General features: G+C 41.1%; 1 protein-coding gene across 3 annotated transcripts in view; it reads right to left on the reverse strand.

Annotated features, from left to right (window-relative positions):
* Positions 1-17,611, reverse strand: part of LOC146002563 (putative ATPase N2B) — a 68,521-nt gene that overhangs the window by 31,966 nt on the left and 18,944 nt on the right. The window contains exon 1 of one of the 3 annotated variants that reach the window (XM_083140494.1): positions 2,663-2,741. The exons of 1 other annotated variant lie outside the window; for it this stretch is intronic. The gene's annotated coding sequence lies outside the window, so the exon portion shown is untranslated. Of the gene's footprint in view, positions 1-2,426; positions 2,448-2,662; positions 2,742-17,611 lie in introns of those variants that run through there. One more of the 3 variants, XM_083140496.1, reaches the window with a different exon arrangement.

Below are 17,611 nucleotides of genomic sequence, written 5' to 3' on the forward strand. Positions count from 1 at the left end.
ATAGCAAAATATCTAGGTTCTAGTATGCAGAATACTTAAGTATGAATGTGAAAAATACGAAAATAAGGGAATTAGAGACGTTTGGTGGTTACTGAAATTTTAATGATATGGATAACAACATAGACCTTTAGCCTAAAAATAAACTTGAGTCTGCTGACATCAGAACGGAAGGTAGCAAGAATGTTGTGCGATAAGTGATTGAAATAAATCAAAGCAACTGATTGTGAAATAGGTAATACACGTCTCGTACTCTCATTTGATGTCAAAGAAAAAGTCTGACGAACTTTGGATTTTTTTCCCACCTACTCGGAGCGAATTGACAATATAGAGAAAGGCTCCAATTTTGTTAATTTTCGGTATACTAACTAATTTTGGCCTCCTAATCATGAATCTCTTGTTAAAATGCAGGGTATTTATCCGAATTGTTTGAAATTTGGGATAGTTACTAATTTGGGACTCGTAATCACGAATCTGCACTTAAAATTTGGCGCTCACGTATAAATTTGGCGTTGATTTGGGGGCAGGTGAATCCGGCCAATTTCTAACATGCCCTTAACAGGGAGTCTATAGAAACAGGCGGGTAGCCGGAGCGGAGCGGAGGCGGGGCCGCGATAGCGGTTGGGGGCGGTAAGTCGATTACCCCAGGGGCGGAGCCCGGAACCGGCGGGAAATTCGGAAATCGAGGATGTGGAAATACGAACTTAATTGAGATTATTTTGCTATTTGCACGTGTGAGCGCCAAATTTTAACTGCTGGCGCTTATTTGGGTGCAGGTGAATCCGGCCAATTTCTAACATGCCCTTAACAGGGAGTCTATAGAAACAGGCGGGGCCGCGATAGCGGTTGGGGGCGGTAAGTCGATTACCCCAGGGGCGGAGCCTGGAACCGGCGGGAAATTCGGAAATCGAGGGTGTGGAAATACGAACTTAATTGAGATTATTTTGCTATTTCCACGTGTGAGCGCCAAATTTTAACTGCTGGCGCTTATTTGGGTGCAGGTGAATCCGGCCAATTTCTAACATGCCCTTAACAGGGAGTCTATAGAAACAGGCGGGGCCGCGATAGCGGTTGGGGGCGGTAAGTCGATTACCCCAGGGGCGGAGCCCGGAACCGGCGGGAAATTCGGAAATCGAGGGTGTGGAAATACGAACTTAATTGAGATTATTTTGCTATTTCCACGTGTGAGCGCCAAATTTTAACTGCTGGCGCTTATTTGGGTGCAGGTGAATCCGGCCAATTTCTAACATGCCCTTAACAGGGAGTCTATAGAAACAGGCGGGGCCGCGATAGCGGTTGGGGGCGGTAAGTCGATTACCCCAGGGGCGGAGCCCGGAACCGGCGGGAAATTCGGAAATCGAGGATGTGGAAATACGAACTTAATTGAGATTATTTTGCTATTTCCACGTGTGAGCGCCAAATTTTAACTGCAGATACGTGATTACGGGGCCAAAATTGGTGAGTATACCGAATTTCAAACAAAATGAAGAAATTCCCAGAATTGTCAAATCCCTCCTTAAAATTCCATGTTGAGTTACAAATTGTACTGGATTTTGAACCCCATCGAATTTCACCACGCATCCTTTGCACGTCATGGTGTCGCAAGTTCGTTATGACAAATGATGAACAGTAACGCAAGTTTATTTACGTTCTATAACTGTTACACAGTTACAAAACCGCGTATTTGGAAACACTGACCGGTTGTTACGTCATGAAACGCTCGCAGATATTTGGTTCACGTAGTAAACGGACAGCAAGGGAACAGCTTTCGTGCATCGGAATGAAATTAATGTCGAAAATTACATGATTTACCGCCAAAAAAAATTCAACGAGGGAAAAACAAAATTCCAAGACCTTCCTAAAGTATAAATAAACGCATTTCGGTAAGTAATTTCTCCTATAAAATTGAAAAAAGACGTTTTGGGGAAACGAAAATTTTACCTTATTTTCGTTAGAAATCCATTATTTCACCTAAATAAATGTTCTGCAACGCAGAATAGTACGTTATCATTGTAAAAAATTGCGAAATAAATCATTGATAGGTGTCTCCGGTATAGTAAAGTAGTACCAAGATGCGTGCGTAGCATGATGAAATCGCAGTTAAACAAAAGGCACTTAGGCCTGGATTTTTATACAGCTTATATTCCCCTTGCACTTAAACACAGCAAAAATATATGTGCTAATGCAATTTTTCAGAATACAGAATAATATATATGTATACATATTATTGTACTTGTCTCTTAAAAAATAAACTGCAAAAAGTTGGCGAGCAAATACAGCTTGAAATTTTTTGACCTACATTGCTTTGTTATGAAGTTCTGTCAAAACCTGATTAAAGACAGCATTCGAAGCCGAAAGAGAGCAAAACTCATATGAAGCACACATGATTTAGCTGGTATTTCATACGTAAGAAGATAATTGTCCATTACCTTATTTAAACACTCAAAAATAGCAGAATTTTAGCCAGGGAATCAGCGGTCTCAATGAAATTGATGTTGCATAAGAGTCCACTTCTTTATTCACTGCCAGATATAGAACATAAATGACTGATACGTGAAAGCAGCAACGTAAACAAAAGCTTAGGTAAAACATATAGCCTACCAAAAGTTCTAATTTCAAAAGTTAAATACGAACACATACTGGCCAGATATTTACACGTACTCACCTCTCACGTAACAGCAGACGGCAAGCAGACAACAATTCGTATTTACGTTACTCTTTTGTTCAACCTCTCAAGGTTACCAGCTCCCATATTTTATTTAATATGTTTGCGTTAGTGAACATTCCATTTTTCACGACCTCTCTCTCTCCCGTGAAGGCATTTCCTTCTTCGAAATATGCATTCAAATCAGGCCCGTAGCTAGAATTAATCTCCAGGGGGGCTCACGAGTTATCAGGAGAGGCTTTGTAAACTAATTCCGTTTTTTTTTTTTTAAAAAAATAACAGTATTAAATGAAGGTAAATTATGTGTGTGGGGGGTGGGGGAGGAAGGGGTCATTATGTGTCATAAAAATTATAAATATCACATAAATGCTACATATTTCTTCATCTTTTAAAATATCTCTTGAGGTGTTAATTGACTGGTACTGAAATCATCCCTTCAATCACAGTGCCTACAGTACATTCCATCCCCGGCCGAAGCAATAAAACTCCCCTTCGTTCCCAAAACTTGGGAGCTGTTGATCTTTGATGCAGATGCGAAAGAAATTTGCATGATGACAGTCACAGATCTCTGTATAAATGCAGGCCACAACAGGGGCAGTGAAGGTACTCCCCTATGAAAGAACTTACAAAGTCTAGAGAATCTTCTAAATACTTGCAACTACTTAGACTTCAGCTCATAAACAAGATGAGCGAATGTAATTGCTATTGTTCATGCTGTGTGGATTTATCCTTAAAGTTGTGAGCTGTCTACATTTTCACTCTTCACTGCAAACAAATTATACAAAATAGTTTTGCCTAATGTCAAGGGGGGCTGATGGCAGTGCCAGGGGCGGCTCAGCTCCCCTGACCCCTACCTGGCTACGGGCCTGATTCAAATGCCAAATAACAGCGTTCACAAACGTTCTAAGGTTTTTTTTTTCTTAGGAGTAACGACACGACAGAAGAGAACAAGGGTGCCTCAGGATGTTTTCTCGGGAAGGAGGGGAGGGAGAATCTAGGGCGCCCGCAGTGGGGGGCCAGAGGGGGCACTTGTTTCCCCCCTGAGATATGTAGGAAGACATCACGTAATCTGGTTGGTGAAATTGTAGTGCTTCAAAACATGGACGAGGGGTGCTGCTATGAAAGACAGCAAATTAAGTGGCCTGTAATATGTGATGCTTTGTCAGAATTTTCTTAAAGGGTGGGGGGTGGTAAAGCATCACACCACGTACACCTCACTATTTTTTTACGCTAACGCTAACCCCCTGAGAAAAAAATCCTGCGGGCGGCCTTGGACAGAGTAGGATTTTGATATCTTGCCCTTCAGTCATAGAAAATTATATTTTAGCTTTTATTATTATTGTTGTTATTAAATTTTATTATTACAAAATTCAAATTGAATTGAAAATACTTTGGTTGTGGCCACAAGTTCAGACTTGAGTCCATTATTTAAATAGAAACTGGATTCGCTTTTCTTCCTTTCCATAAAAATGTATCATTTACTGATGAGCAGTACTTTTTTCACTATGCACAGATATCAAAGACCACTTAAGTTACTGTCCTCAATGGTACCTCATATCCTTGTTTTTACCCGCCGAAGGTTACGGTAAAAAAGTAATTCAAAATGATGGAGCATGAACTAAAATGTCAATGTTAGACCCTGACTTCGTGAAATGATTTTTTATTTTTCGGGTTCTCGAACAGTCGAGAAATTCCAAATATCGCATTTAAAATTGGTTAATTCTTGGTGGTATTTTCTGCACTATAAGTGTCTGAAATTTCTTGACATCAACAGTTTTTTTTTCCAGAACTATAAAAACTTGATGAGAGTAGTTAGTGGGTAGAATTTGAGATTTTCAGTGAAGTTTGCAAATTTCCCGACGTAGTCGTGAAATAGCGAAATTTTTCAGCCCCGAACTTCATGATTATAATAATTTCCCTTCTCAATCCTGTTCCGACCAAAATTTTTCTATTCTGCACACCTCTAGTTACGGCAGTTGTAGCGGTATATTTTGTGTTTTTAAGCTGATTCTCAGCAACATACACAATATACACAACCATACATTTTGAATCCTTGTCCCGAGGTTCAAAACTTGCAGTACCTGAAGTTCTGTGGATGCTAGTTTAGGCAATAGACACGTACCTCTTCAAATTACAATTTAACGCCCATTTCCTTTTAGATATATATAGGTTTATTCATATTATTTACAGAAGTTAATTCTTGGCCGTTATTCACAACATTACATTCCGGTGTACCCTGTCCCCCCTTCCCAAAGAGAGTGTGTAGACTCGTGTAGCCACTGGCTCCACGAGTAAAAAAAAAAAATATATAACCCTCAGTACCAAAAAAGGTGGCTGAAGGTATGTGTGCTGTGTACCCGGTTTCCCACATGAAATAAACTATTGGAATAATGTGAAGAGAGCAAGTGTGTGTACTAAAAGAAAGAGAGAAAGTTAAAGTATCCGCCTATTCATATTATCAAGAAAAGTCTTCGTTTCGCCCCATAGAGAAGAGACACCTCTTTACCTCGCCGTATTGCACCGAAACATCTGAGGCCGACTGCTGCCTTCCCTTCCTTTTATAGGCCCCGCTAATGACCTAAACCGTTACTGGAAACTTACCGCTCCCCCAACAGCCAAGAACTCAAACGTACAGGACATAGACATAGACATACACAATTTATAACATAAAAAGGATCCAGTAATGATCGCATCATTACATAGTCCCCCCTTCCTAAAGAGAGAAAAATCAAAGTTCTGTAACCTAGAAAAATAATAATAATATACACAAAACACTTGTCCGCAGTTTCTGTTCACTACAAACACACTTTCATTAGGTCACAAGACACTGACAGTCAATGTTCACTCTAATTTTGTCCACAAGTGTACTTCGAGATCTGCGTTCTTCCCTCAGCACTGGAGCTGGTTAACCCACGTCGATTCTTACCCACTCAGCATCTCTTCCATCCTTCCTCCTGGACCAATTAGAGACAGTCTCCTGGAAATCCATCCAAGTCACCAAGGCTGCTGGTTCGGCTCCCGGCAACGCCACTGCTCTGCGCTCCTGCCGAGATCGGAAGACACCGCTTCGACCGGGTTCCACATGAATGGGTCTAAATGGCTCTACATCCAGAGATGTCACTGCTATTCACTGGATTTTCTCACCACCGAACTGCGGCTTCTCGACGAAAATACGCGGTAAAAGAATACGCACTAACTTTGCGTTACTTTCGCGGCAAAGATGACTACGGAACGAAACATTTGCACGAGTAGTGTGAGGTATCAGAGAGAGAAAAGAAATGAAACATAGAAAATAAAGAAATGAAAAGATAGATAAATCCCTATATACAATATTTACAAAAATCCCCTTTTGAAATTAGATCAGAATCTGTTTCTCAGTTTGTAACGCATCTGGGGTACATCTTCATTCTCGTCTTCTGGAGAAGATACGTGCGCTCCCTTCGCTGAATTTTGCCCGGCTACTTTCTTCGCGAACTCAGGCGGCGAAGAATAAGGTTTTAACTGATCGCTGTTGGCTCTCAATATTCTTCCGTCCTCGCTGTGTTTTAGTTTGAAAGTATTTGCCGAAGATTGCTCCACAATTGCGTGCGGTCCAGAGAACTTCCCCGAGAGTTTACTAGTTACTCCACGGGCCTTATCAGAGAGAGGATGTTCCTTAAGCCAAGCTTTTTCCCCCACCTTAAACGTGCACTTGCGGCGTTTCTTATCATATACTTTCTTCTGTGCATTATGCATGCGCTCTTGATTGTTGCAAGCTATCTTCTTGGCCTCTTCTATCCTGAATTTCGTTTCCTCCACGAATTCCAAGATGTCATCCTGTCTTATTTCAGGTCCTTGAGGCAAAGCGTCCCTGGCCTTCTCGAAAGGACCTCTCACAGAACGTCCAAAATGCAAATATGCTGGACTGAATGTGGTCGTGTTGCAAACTTGGGAATTCAATGCAAACTGCACGTACGGTAACGATGACGCCCACTCGTTGTGCGACGAAATTAATGTGGAAAGAGCACGTTTAGTTGCCTTTACGTAGCATTCTGCGAGATTGCCCTGCGGGCGATATGGAGAAATTCTGATCTGCTTGGAATCAAACATCTTCATCATCTGTTTCCACATTCTGGAATGGAAAATGCTTTGATTATCAGTGGAGATTCTCGGGTAGAATCCATGGATCGAGAATATATCCAGTAATTGTTCTAGCACAGATTTCGCAGTCACAACGCGAAGAGGGCGCAAGATAGTAAATCTGCTAAAACTATCAACGCATACTAGAACGTATTGGAAATTTCCCTTTTTCGAACGAACGACTGGTCCCAGAATGTCACAGTATAAGTTCTTTCCAACTTCTGCTTCCTTATTACTTGCCATGAAGCCTTGCTTCTTAGTCGTGTCCCCTTTAAATACACAGCATGGTTGGCACGACTTACAGTATTGAATAACGTCTTTTGTTAGGCCTAGCCACGTGTATTGTTCTCTGACCTTTGCTAAAGTTTTCAATCTTCCAGGGTGAGAAGCGAATGCACTATCATGCAAGGACATAAGAATTTGCGCACGTAGAGAAAGAGGTGCCCATATTTTGCCAGTTCCTTTCTCTTTGTACTTTTCTGCAGGCAAATTTCTCCTAAGGATTCCATCATCGTCGAAATACGAAGATTTGGCCAGTGTCTTCAACTTTTCCTTGTACATCTTCGTCCCTTCCACCTCCTCGTTCCTAACAGTCTTCGCTAAGTCTGCAAGAAAATTATCTTTCATTTGCTCTGAAATGATTGAAGTGGTGTCCAGAAGCCTGCTCGGATCCAGCGGTTCGTGTTCTTCATTCCCCTCGGCCACGGAGAAAGGCAACAATGAAAAGCCCTGAATCTTTTCACTTTTAGAGAGACGAACCTTGGGTAGTTTGATCCCTCGAAGCAAATTTTCTCGTCGTTTCTTCTTTATTTGCTTCGCGCTTTGTATAGTGCACAAAGCACTGAGGTCAGCAACTGGTTTCTGTGCAATATCTGACGAATCGATCACAACTCCGTCTTCCATTTCAAATTTTACGTAACCTTCATCATTTTCATCTTCCAGGGGGAATGTTTCCTGCGCTGCGGGTAACCCGTCGTACTCAGACGGAAGGGTGTTGCATACTTCATTTCTCGATAGAAAGTCTACTAGATTTAGCTCTCCTTTCACGTATTTGATGAGCAGAGGGTAGCGCGAGAGACGAGCGGTCCACCTTGACATCTTTGCGCTCTTGTTTTCAGTACTGAATATCGTGGTCAGAGCACTGTGGTCAGTGAAAACTTCCACTGCCGGAGCGTGGCAGATGTACTTGTCGAAAGTCTCGACTGCAAGGAGCAGAGCGAGGAATTCTTTGTGCGTTGTGCTGTAGTTCTTCTGGGCTTGTGAGAACTTTTTACTTCCAAAGGATACAACATGCAGTTTCCCCCCTTGGTCCCTCTGTCCTAGTAAGAAACCGGCGCAGTTATCGCTCGCGTCGCTGTAGATGACGAACTGCTCATTCAGTACGGGAATGTACAAAGAAACGTTATTCTTTACAGCTTCCTTCAGTTTGGTCAGGCACTCTTCGTGAACATCCGTCCACCGAAAGCGAATTCCCTTGCGTAACATGTCAGTGAGAGGACTCGTCAACTCTGACATGTGGCTAATGTGACCTTTCAGAAATCCGAAGAATCCTAAAATGCTCTGGAGTTGCTTCACATTCTTCGGAGCCCTTATCTGGTCCAAATACTCAATCTTGGATGGGTGGCACATCATTTGCTTGTGAGAAATTCTGAAACCCAGGTAATCCACTTCCGAAGTAAAAAGTTGAGACTTCGATGGTGAAAGTGTTAAGTTCGCCTTGTGCATTCTCTCCAAAACTTCTTTCAGCGCGAGCAACAATTCTCCCTCCGTTTCTCCATAAACCAAAATGTCATCGTAAAATGCAATGCATGAGACACCCTGCAGCTCTCCAAGGACAATATTCATCAGTTTCGCCAGTGTGTTAGGAATCATGCTCAATCCATAGGGACATCTCAAATAGCGAAAGATTCCTCGTGAAGTGTTGAAAGCCGTGTATTGGCGTGAGTTTTCTTCCAATAAAAGCTGGCCAAAAGCGTTTACCAAATCTAATTTACAGAAATATCTAGCCTTGCCTAATTTACTCAAAGATTCAAACATATCCGGGACTTCATTCCTAGATTTCTTTGTTACTGCGTTTGTCTTTCGAGGATCCAGGATCACCTTGTATTTATCCCCTTTCCTGATTAACAACGGTGAATTAATGTAATTAGATTTGCAGGGCTCAATGAAACCCCCAGCTAACAGCTCATCGATACAGTTATCCATTATTTCTTGCTTTTCTGGAGTCAAAATACGAAGCTTAGAATAGAATGGTGTCCTATCGGTTAGTTCTATTCTGTGCTGTAAGATGTGTGTAACGCCAGGTTTTTCAGAAAAGACGTTACTGTAGATGTTTAAAATATCTGCTAATTTCTTCTTTACTTCTGGTGAACATTCTGCACGCTCAATCAATTCTGCTATTTCGGGACGTGTTTGGCAATATCCCATCGTCGCGGTTGTTGCATCAGATGTTTCACTTTTTCCCATCGTCGCGGTTACCGTCACGGTTGCCCCAGCTTCAGCCTCCACAGTCGACGTCCCCTGCAGAATCGGAAGACTCATCCCCGCTTCCCTCTTCTCCGCAGAAAACAAATAGATGACGTCACTGTCTGCAAAGCTGTAGCCTCCCTCTTTCAAGTGCAGAGATAATCCGGCTTGCCTTATGAACCCACGACCTGCGATGAATCCCTTGAAACAATCGCGCAAAACGACGAATTTATGCCTAAGTTTCACCCCATTCAAATGTACAGTAAGATACATTTCCCCACATGATTGTACAGAGCCTACTGCCAAAGAAATATTGATACGTTTATTGTTAATCTTATTTCCTCGTTTTTCCAATTGTTTTGCGATCTCTAAATTTACAGTGCTCACAGAGGCCCCTGTGTCTACGAATAAGGAGAAGTCCTTTCCATTGATTTTACAGGGGACTAACGGCTCTTTGTCGCCAGAAGTGAAATTCCTGCAGTTGCGTATCTTCCTACTCCCCAATTTGTTTTTCTTCCACGCAGCGCCTGCTACGATGGCGGTGTCGCTCTGTTCGGGCCTAACGAGTTTTTTGGAGCAGTACACATGGCGGCTTTGTGGTCAAGACCGTCACACCGAAAACAACGGATCCCCCTTCTCTTCGTCGGTTCTTCTGCTCTCGACGGGGTCCCAACATTCCCGGAAAAGCTTAGCCGGTTGACCAGTCCAGGATTTATGGCGCTCATTGATACTTCTGTCCTCAAGCTGCCGAAGAGGTTCGTTGCCCCCGCGGCTGCTAATTGCTTGGTTCCACTCACAGGAAAAGGCTGGGCGAACACCTGCGGTGAACTGTTGTCCCTCAGTTCTGGGCAATAGTACAGGGCTTCTGAATACAATCTCTTTTGAATGTCCATAGAATGGGTTTCCAAATCTTTGATTGTTGCGAATGTTCTGTTGTACAAGTGTGTTCTGAATTTAGGATGGGAAAATTTCAAAACGTGCTGGATGACCTCGTCTTCTGTCCCCCGTTTCTCCCTCATTGCGAAAAGCTTCCTGGTGTGTCGAATAAATGCAAGAAGAGACTGGTCTGGTGACTGGTAATTGTTCTGAATGATCCTTGCTATTTCCGAATCGTAATCGACACTAAAGAATTCTTCCAAGAACGCCTTCTCAAATTCCCTAAAAGTGCCGAATGGTCTCGAAAATCTGAACCAATCTGCAGCGATTTCCTTCAACGAAAGCGGCAAGATTCTGTCTAAGAGAAAAGTATCCCCAATTTCCATGATTTCCTGATAACTGCGTAATTCATACAAATAATCGTGTGGACTTACATCGCCGACGTTTCCCTTAAAGATCGGAATGTTAATGTTGCTTTTTTTCAAGATTTTGTTCATTTTCTCCTCGCCCGTCCTTGCCGAAGTTCCTTGCGTAAGGTTTAGAGAAAGTCTCTCAAGTTCCCCAACAATATCTTCCTCAGGCCTTCCCTCCAAGTTCGCATTGCCTAGCAACTTGCCAATGAGCTCCCTGTCTATTTGAATTGCCATTTTGTCTTCTGTTACTTTCTTTCCACTTCGCAATAACATATGCCTTCAGTACTTCTCACAAAAAATATCCCGGACGAGCCCCCAGTATGTAGCGGTATATTTTGTGTTTTTAAGCTGATTCTCAGCAACATACACAATATACACAACCATACATTTTGAATCCTTGTCCCGAGGTTCAAAACTTGCAGTACCTGAAGTTCTGTGGATGCTAGTTTAGGCAATAGACACGTACCTCTTCAAATTACAATTTAACGCCCATTTCCTTTTAGATATATATAGGTTTATTCATATTATTTACAGAAGTTAATTCTTGGCCGTTATTCACAACATTACATTCCGGTGTACCCTGTCCCCCCTTCCCAAAGAGAGTGTGTAGACTCGTGTAGCCACTGGCTCCACGAGTAAAAAAAAAAAATATATAACCCTCAGTACCAAAAAAGGTGGCTGAAGGTATGTGTGCTGTGTACCCGGTTTCCCACATGAAATAAACTATTGGAATAATGTGAAGAGAGCAAGTGTGTGTACTAAAAGAAAGAGAGAAAGTTAAAGTATCCGCCTATTCATATTATCAAGAAAAGTCTTCGTTTCGCCCCATAGAGAAGAGACACCTCTTTACCTCGCCGTATTGCACCGAAACATCTGAGGCCGACTGCTGCCTTCCCTTCCTTTTATAGGCCCCGCTAATGACCTAAACCGTTACTGGAAACTTACCGCTCCCCCAACAGCCAAGAACTCAAACGTACAGGACATAGACATAGACATACACAATTTATAACATAAAAAGGATCCAGTAATGATCGCATCATTACACAGTCAAAATGGTTCTAATGTATGGTGATTATGTACGTGAGGAGGCCAAAAAGTTGTCACCCTAACCATGATGTAGATATGCTAGTGCTCTGAAACTTTACAAAATTGTAGGTTAACAACCATGCTAATGGCTAATTAATATGACAGTTAATTGCTATAACTTATAGCATATAAATCACAGACAACAATATTACTTGCAATAAAATATCGCTACATATCTACCATCCGAATTACATACACTTACTCCAGATATCTCAGGGAGGGCAAGCGCCCCCCTGTCCCCCCCTCTGCTGGCGTCCTTGTCAGAGAGGGTCCACTCAATTCCCGCCACAGGTCGTTTAGCCTAGAAAAGCTAGTAAAATAAAAATAAAATACCAAAATATCCACCCGTTACTCATGAAACTAACGTTTACACACAAGATGTAATATTTAGAAAACTATGTTTGTGGCTGATCATCTACGTTCATCCATTTACAAGATACGGCACAACTGAATTCTTTATGCGTGTGATTTTAAGAGTTCCATATTCATTTTTCTATTTTACCCAAAGTAGAATAATTGTCCATTTTATGGAAAATAGCGTTTGCCCTGTATTGACGCTTCGATACTGAGCTCCCACAACCCCTCTTGGAAACTTCACTTGGTATGTCATGTCCTTGGTTCATTCTCTTCTCTATTGAGGTTGATGTGAATGCTTTTGTGTGTAAAGATTAATTTTAAAAAAAAAATAGCTAAAAAAATGTGTGTGGATGTATAATACGTACTTCAGAAAATAAGAAATTCAAGTCATATCAGGAGGTTAAAAAATGAGTGACGCTATGAAACCGTAAATAGGTCTCGATTGCTTCTATAAATAGGCTATATAAACACAGATAGAGTGTAGTTCTGTATTTGTTCCAAGTCCGTCGGTTTCTTTTGTTTCTATGGTACCAGATAAGTTACGTCAATCACAACAACGTTATAAAGGTCCAATTGTAACTGTAAGGCTAGTGATGTTTATCGAATAGTGAAGTATTGGATTCAGTGCCGGATCTATAAACCGCGCATCGTTTTATGTACCAATTCAAATAAAAAATTCCGGACAGTGAATACTCACACCAAGGTTGGAGTATGAAGAACTATCCTTTGGACTGACTTGGAAAATAGGTTATTATAATTATTTTGCTCTATTTTACTGCCATGGTGATATTTCAAATATTTTTTCAGCAGCCCCTTAAAAACGTTCTGGTTTCACCTATGTATCCTATAAACACTGATCTCTTCGGTGTTAAATAAAATTAAGACTTCAGATGTTTTGAAACACTGTGAGAAATGCTTACAGAGGTAGGGTGCTGGATGGCAGGGATTTCCCCAATAGACTCAAGTCACCCCAACAGTGTCAATTTTCATCCCTGTAGTATCTTCCCTCCCTATATATCTCTCTCTCCCTCTCTCTCTCTCTCTTTCTCTTTCCTTCATTTCCTCCATCTTCTCTGTTTATCTCCCTCTCTCTCTCCCTTCTTTATTTTCCTCCATCCTCTCTTTCTCTCCCTCTGTAGAGGCAAGAAAGAGAGAGGGAGGGAGGGAGAGAGAAGAAAAGAAGAGAAAGAAAGAAAGGAATAAGTAGAGAATGATTTTTCTCCCTCATAATTTGTAACGGAAATATTTCCCAAATATAAACTTGTTCAAGAAACAAATCATAAGTACAAATTGTGGTACAAACCTTGACATTAGACCGAACTATTGCAAAACTGTCAGTATGTATTCCAGAGTATGTTGTCTAAGTAAAATAAACTAATCAATCAATCAATATGATATTTCGATTAAATTCATTATTGATGTCTTTCATTTTATTAATTATTGTGATACAATATATCTTATGTTGATGTACTGCCTCTCAAGATAATTAACAATAGTCTTGTTTTCTTTCTAACACTCTTACTTGCATGGTTATATTTTTTTATGCTACCATCGTCGGTTGGTTGTGATCTACTGTTCAAAACCCTCAAACACATTTCATGGACAAATATATGATATTCTTTATAGGCAGTTTAATTGCAGTATCAGAGGAAAAGTAATTTCTAATAACTTTCGTGGGCTATAATTTTAAAAAGTTCCCACAGTTTAACTACTCCGTGATTGAGTGGTTAGTGTAAGCCTAAAGTGTCATGACGTCAGGGGGTCCTACGTTCGAATCGTGGGTAAGAAACGAGGAAAGTTAAAGTCTGTTTTACGTTTACTATCCGCACATTCGGATTTTTAGCGCTGACTTCAGCGCTTAAGCATTTTCATTCGGATATTCACCGATGGATTGAGCGCTGAATCCATCAGATTCCACCTCTTCTACCACAAACAGGGCTGGATTTTATGAATTGTGGATAATTGTAGTCTGCTAACGATGAGCTACAATGGCGTCGATGAGAACAATGGAAGTGTATTACGGGCCGGAAATCTACAGAATAAATGTGTGTGTTCTGCCAGTGCACTTGTAACTAGAAATAAATCTTTCTCTTCCTTCGTACTATCCTTAATTGTTCTTTCAAATTCATTCAACAACGGTGTTTCTATAAAAACCGAAGCAACAGCCGGAACTGCAGAGAAAAGGCAACTGTAGCCTCCATTTTGAAACAATTTGTGATGAAAATTCGAACGTAAGTGGTGGAATAGGCGATGACGTCAAATGAAGCTTCAGCGCTGAAAATCCGAAGATATTGATTGTATCTCGAAACTTGACTACAGTTTAAAGAACCTGTCTGTATCTAAACCTCTTCGCAATGTACCTCCGCGGGAACTACGTAATCCAGACCCCTTTGATTACAAGGCGACAGCGTTACCACTATGCCATCGAGGAGGCCCGAGTTAAGGAAATTTTCATAAAGCATCCCCAAGTAGTTAATTTGTATACTACATCCCCCACCCATAGGCGTAACTTGGCAGGGCCAAGGGAGGGGGGCACACTTGTCCTCCCCAAATTTTCAGGTTTATTAAAATTACAAGTTAGGGGATCTGAGGAGCAAAGTAATAAAAAGTAATATTTGTGATTTCGCAAACGTCAGTTATTTAGCTAATAATCCTGAACGCTGATTTTACGGGATGGAAAACTTTTTGAGTCTCTTCCCCCAAAGTTAAGCCCCAAGTTGAATTCTATCCTCTCAAAATTAGGCCCAAAGTCTGATTCTGGCCCCTCAAAATTAGGCCCAAAATCTGATTCTAGCCCCTCAAAATTAGGCCCAAAGTCTGATTCTAGCCCCTCAAAATTAAACCCAAAGTCTGATTCTGACCCCTCAAAATTAGGCCCAAAGTCTGATTCTGACCCCTCAAAATTAGGCCCAAAGTCTGATTCTGACCCCTCAAAATTAGGCCCAAAGTCTGATTCTGACCCCTCAAAATTAGGCCCAAAGTCTGATTCTAGCCCCTCAAAATTCGGTCCAAAGTCTGATTCTGACCCCTCAAAATTAGGCCCAAAGTCTGATTCTGACCCCTCAAAATTAGGCCCAAAGTCTGATTCTGACCCCTCAAAATTAGGCCCAAAGTCTGATTCTAGCCCCTCAAAATTCGGTCCAAAGTCTGATTCTGACCCCTCAAAATTAGGCCCAAAGTCTGATTTTGACCCCTCAAAATTCTGCACGAAGTCTGATTCTGATCCCTCAAAATTCGGTCCAAAGACTGATTCTGACCCCTCAAAATTAGGCTCAAAGTCTGATTCTGACACCTCAAAATTAGGCCCAAAGTCTGATTCTGATCCCTCAAAATTAGGTCCCAATTTACGCCCATGCTCCCCCCTCATCCCCAAACTCTACCAAGCATCCTCGCAGTTAGGAATTTTCATTTCGAGCATTGGTTTCACCAGGAATGAAGTTAATACTAGAACGTTACTCCATGAAGTTCACTAACAAAAGATGAAGAAAGTAAATGAACAAAAACAACAGTTCCCTATATCATTGCGTTATATAACCAATTGTGCCTTACATAACAATGCTGTCTTCCTTTCTGAAGTTCACTGGTCTATTGACAATAGTGGTCCTTTTGTGTGTAGGTGATAGCGTAGGAAAATACAATATCCTTGACTCCTATCTTATCAGTGCACAAATATTTGAACTGCGTTCGAGTGTGAACTTGATCATGTCAACATAGAATCTGACTTTAGTGTAGATGAGGGTGATTTTTTTTTAGTAAATTTTTGCTTTTTAAGGTGGTGTGTTTATCTTGTGCAGGTATCTTTACAACCTTGCACTTTTACCTTTTCCCAAGGGGCTTTTTTACACCCCTTGTTTCATTTTCAGTAAGAATTTTTAGATAAGGGGACGTATACATTGAAGGGTGCAAAATGGCCTTTTTAATCCAATCAATCAATGAAATCATTAGGCAAGTTGGTGGGGATAATAACGCCCCCCTTTGGCCAAGTATTCCTAAAGAAAAAAAATGTCAGTCAGCATTGTGATATCTTACACACACACACATACGATGTTGCCCATTTCTATCTTGTTATAATTATGGCTAGATTAAGTTTTTAGAGTTAAGTGAATGAAACCCTTAGGCAGTGTAAGGTAAGATAAAGTTCCCCGTGCACTTTGCATCATGCCATGAGGCGTATATAGGAGGGTAGGGTCCCAGGTAATATGATCAGCACCACGCTTCGGTTGTCTTTATCCCCCAGGGTTGCCCCCAGGTACCCATTTAATTGAGGCTGGGTGAACCTCAGAGCCGCTTCATTCGGGAACAAGGCCGGAGAAATTCCGACCTTACACCCCATAGGCAGTGTGGTATTTGAAATAATCCAGTAGAGAGAATTCCAGTAACTAATATTGAAACATTCGGCTGTTATAAAAATTATATTGCTCCAAGTGGCAAAAATTAATAACTAGAAGAAGGGGTGGACCAGAGGGAGTAATTCTCCCTTATTTCCCCTTCAAATACTACCCTACTCATAGAGGTGTGAGGGCATTACTTGTGCTACAAATTCTCAATAAAACTTAGGGGGGTAGCTCACTAATTTTACGAACACGAAATTTGCTACATAAATTTCAACTCTTGACTTGAAATTGTCTTAGTAGCTAAATACCTTCGAGAGCTCTGGCATTGCATTTCGACGAAATCGAGTGAAGCATTTCAAGATGAATGATCAAACAGTAGATTCTCCTATTCTACATGCTCTCCGTCTCAAGAGTTCTATAGCTAGTTTCAAATTTCGGTGTGGTTACATTTTCGGAGATAAGAAACGAAATTCTCTGTAGGTTTAGCGTATCTCGTTAGCTCAGAGTTAGACGAGCTCTAAATAAAGTAACACGTTACAGATATCGTTGCTTTGCTTCCAAATAACACGTTACCTTCTCCGTTACTTTGTCGTACGAGGAAACATCTACATAAACATATGCATCCAACAGTGGCGTAGCAACATATCGCAAGGCCCCCATCCGTTCTTTACGTTTGAAATCTCAATGTGAATCGATACAAAATTTTCAGGGATACGTCAGCGATTTATCATACTTAAATAATGATAATGACGGGAATGATATTTAATAATTTCATTCGCCCTAAACATGTCTTTCCCTGTTTTCCGGGAGCTGAAATCTGAAGCTGTAGGACGGGCCCAGCGGACGTACCCAGCGGAGGGGCCATTCGCTCCCCCCCTCGAATTATGAAATATTATAATATGAAGATTGAAAAATCTTCAATGATATTTTCGTAGGTTTTTATGATTGTGCAAGAATTTCGATTTCGTCCTTGCATATATGAATGGGTTGTTTGGGGAGAGAGTCAGGCTCCAGAAGTCTACAGTCTGCAACTTTGAGTAATTTGTGTTTTATAACAATTGATGAAAGTATACAAGACATCCCGATTTAGTCGAGATAGTCCATTCTTTTTAATTCCTGTCTCAACTTTTTCAAACTGCAGTCGTGTTGCGAATTTTTTTTTTTTTTTTGTGTTAACTCACATTTAGACATGTTCTTCACTTTAATAAGTAGAAGTACTTCTGAAAATTGAATGTAAACAATAAACACCAAGCTGAATGCCATGTGACAATATTGTCTGTAAGGGACTGTCCTGCTGA

Source organism: Lepisma saccharinum, chromosome 18, assembly GCF_977018435.1.
Source record: "Lepisma saccharinum chromosome 18, izLepSacc3.1, whole genome shotgun sequence".
Taxonomy (NCBI): Eukaryota; Metazoa; Arthropoda; class Insecta; order Zygentoma; family Lepismatidae; genus Lepisma; species Lepisma saccharinum.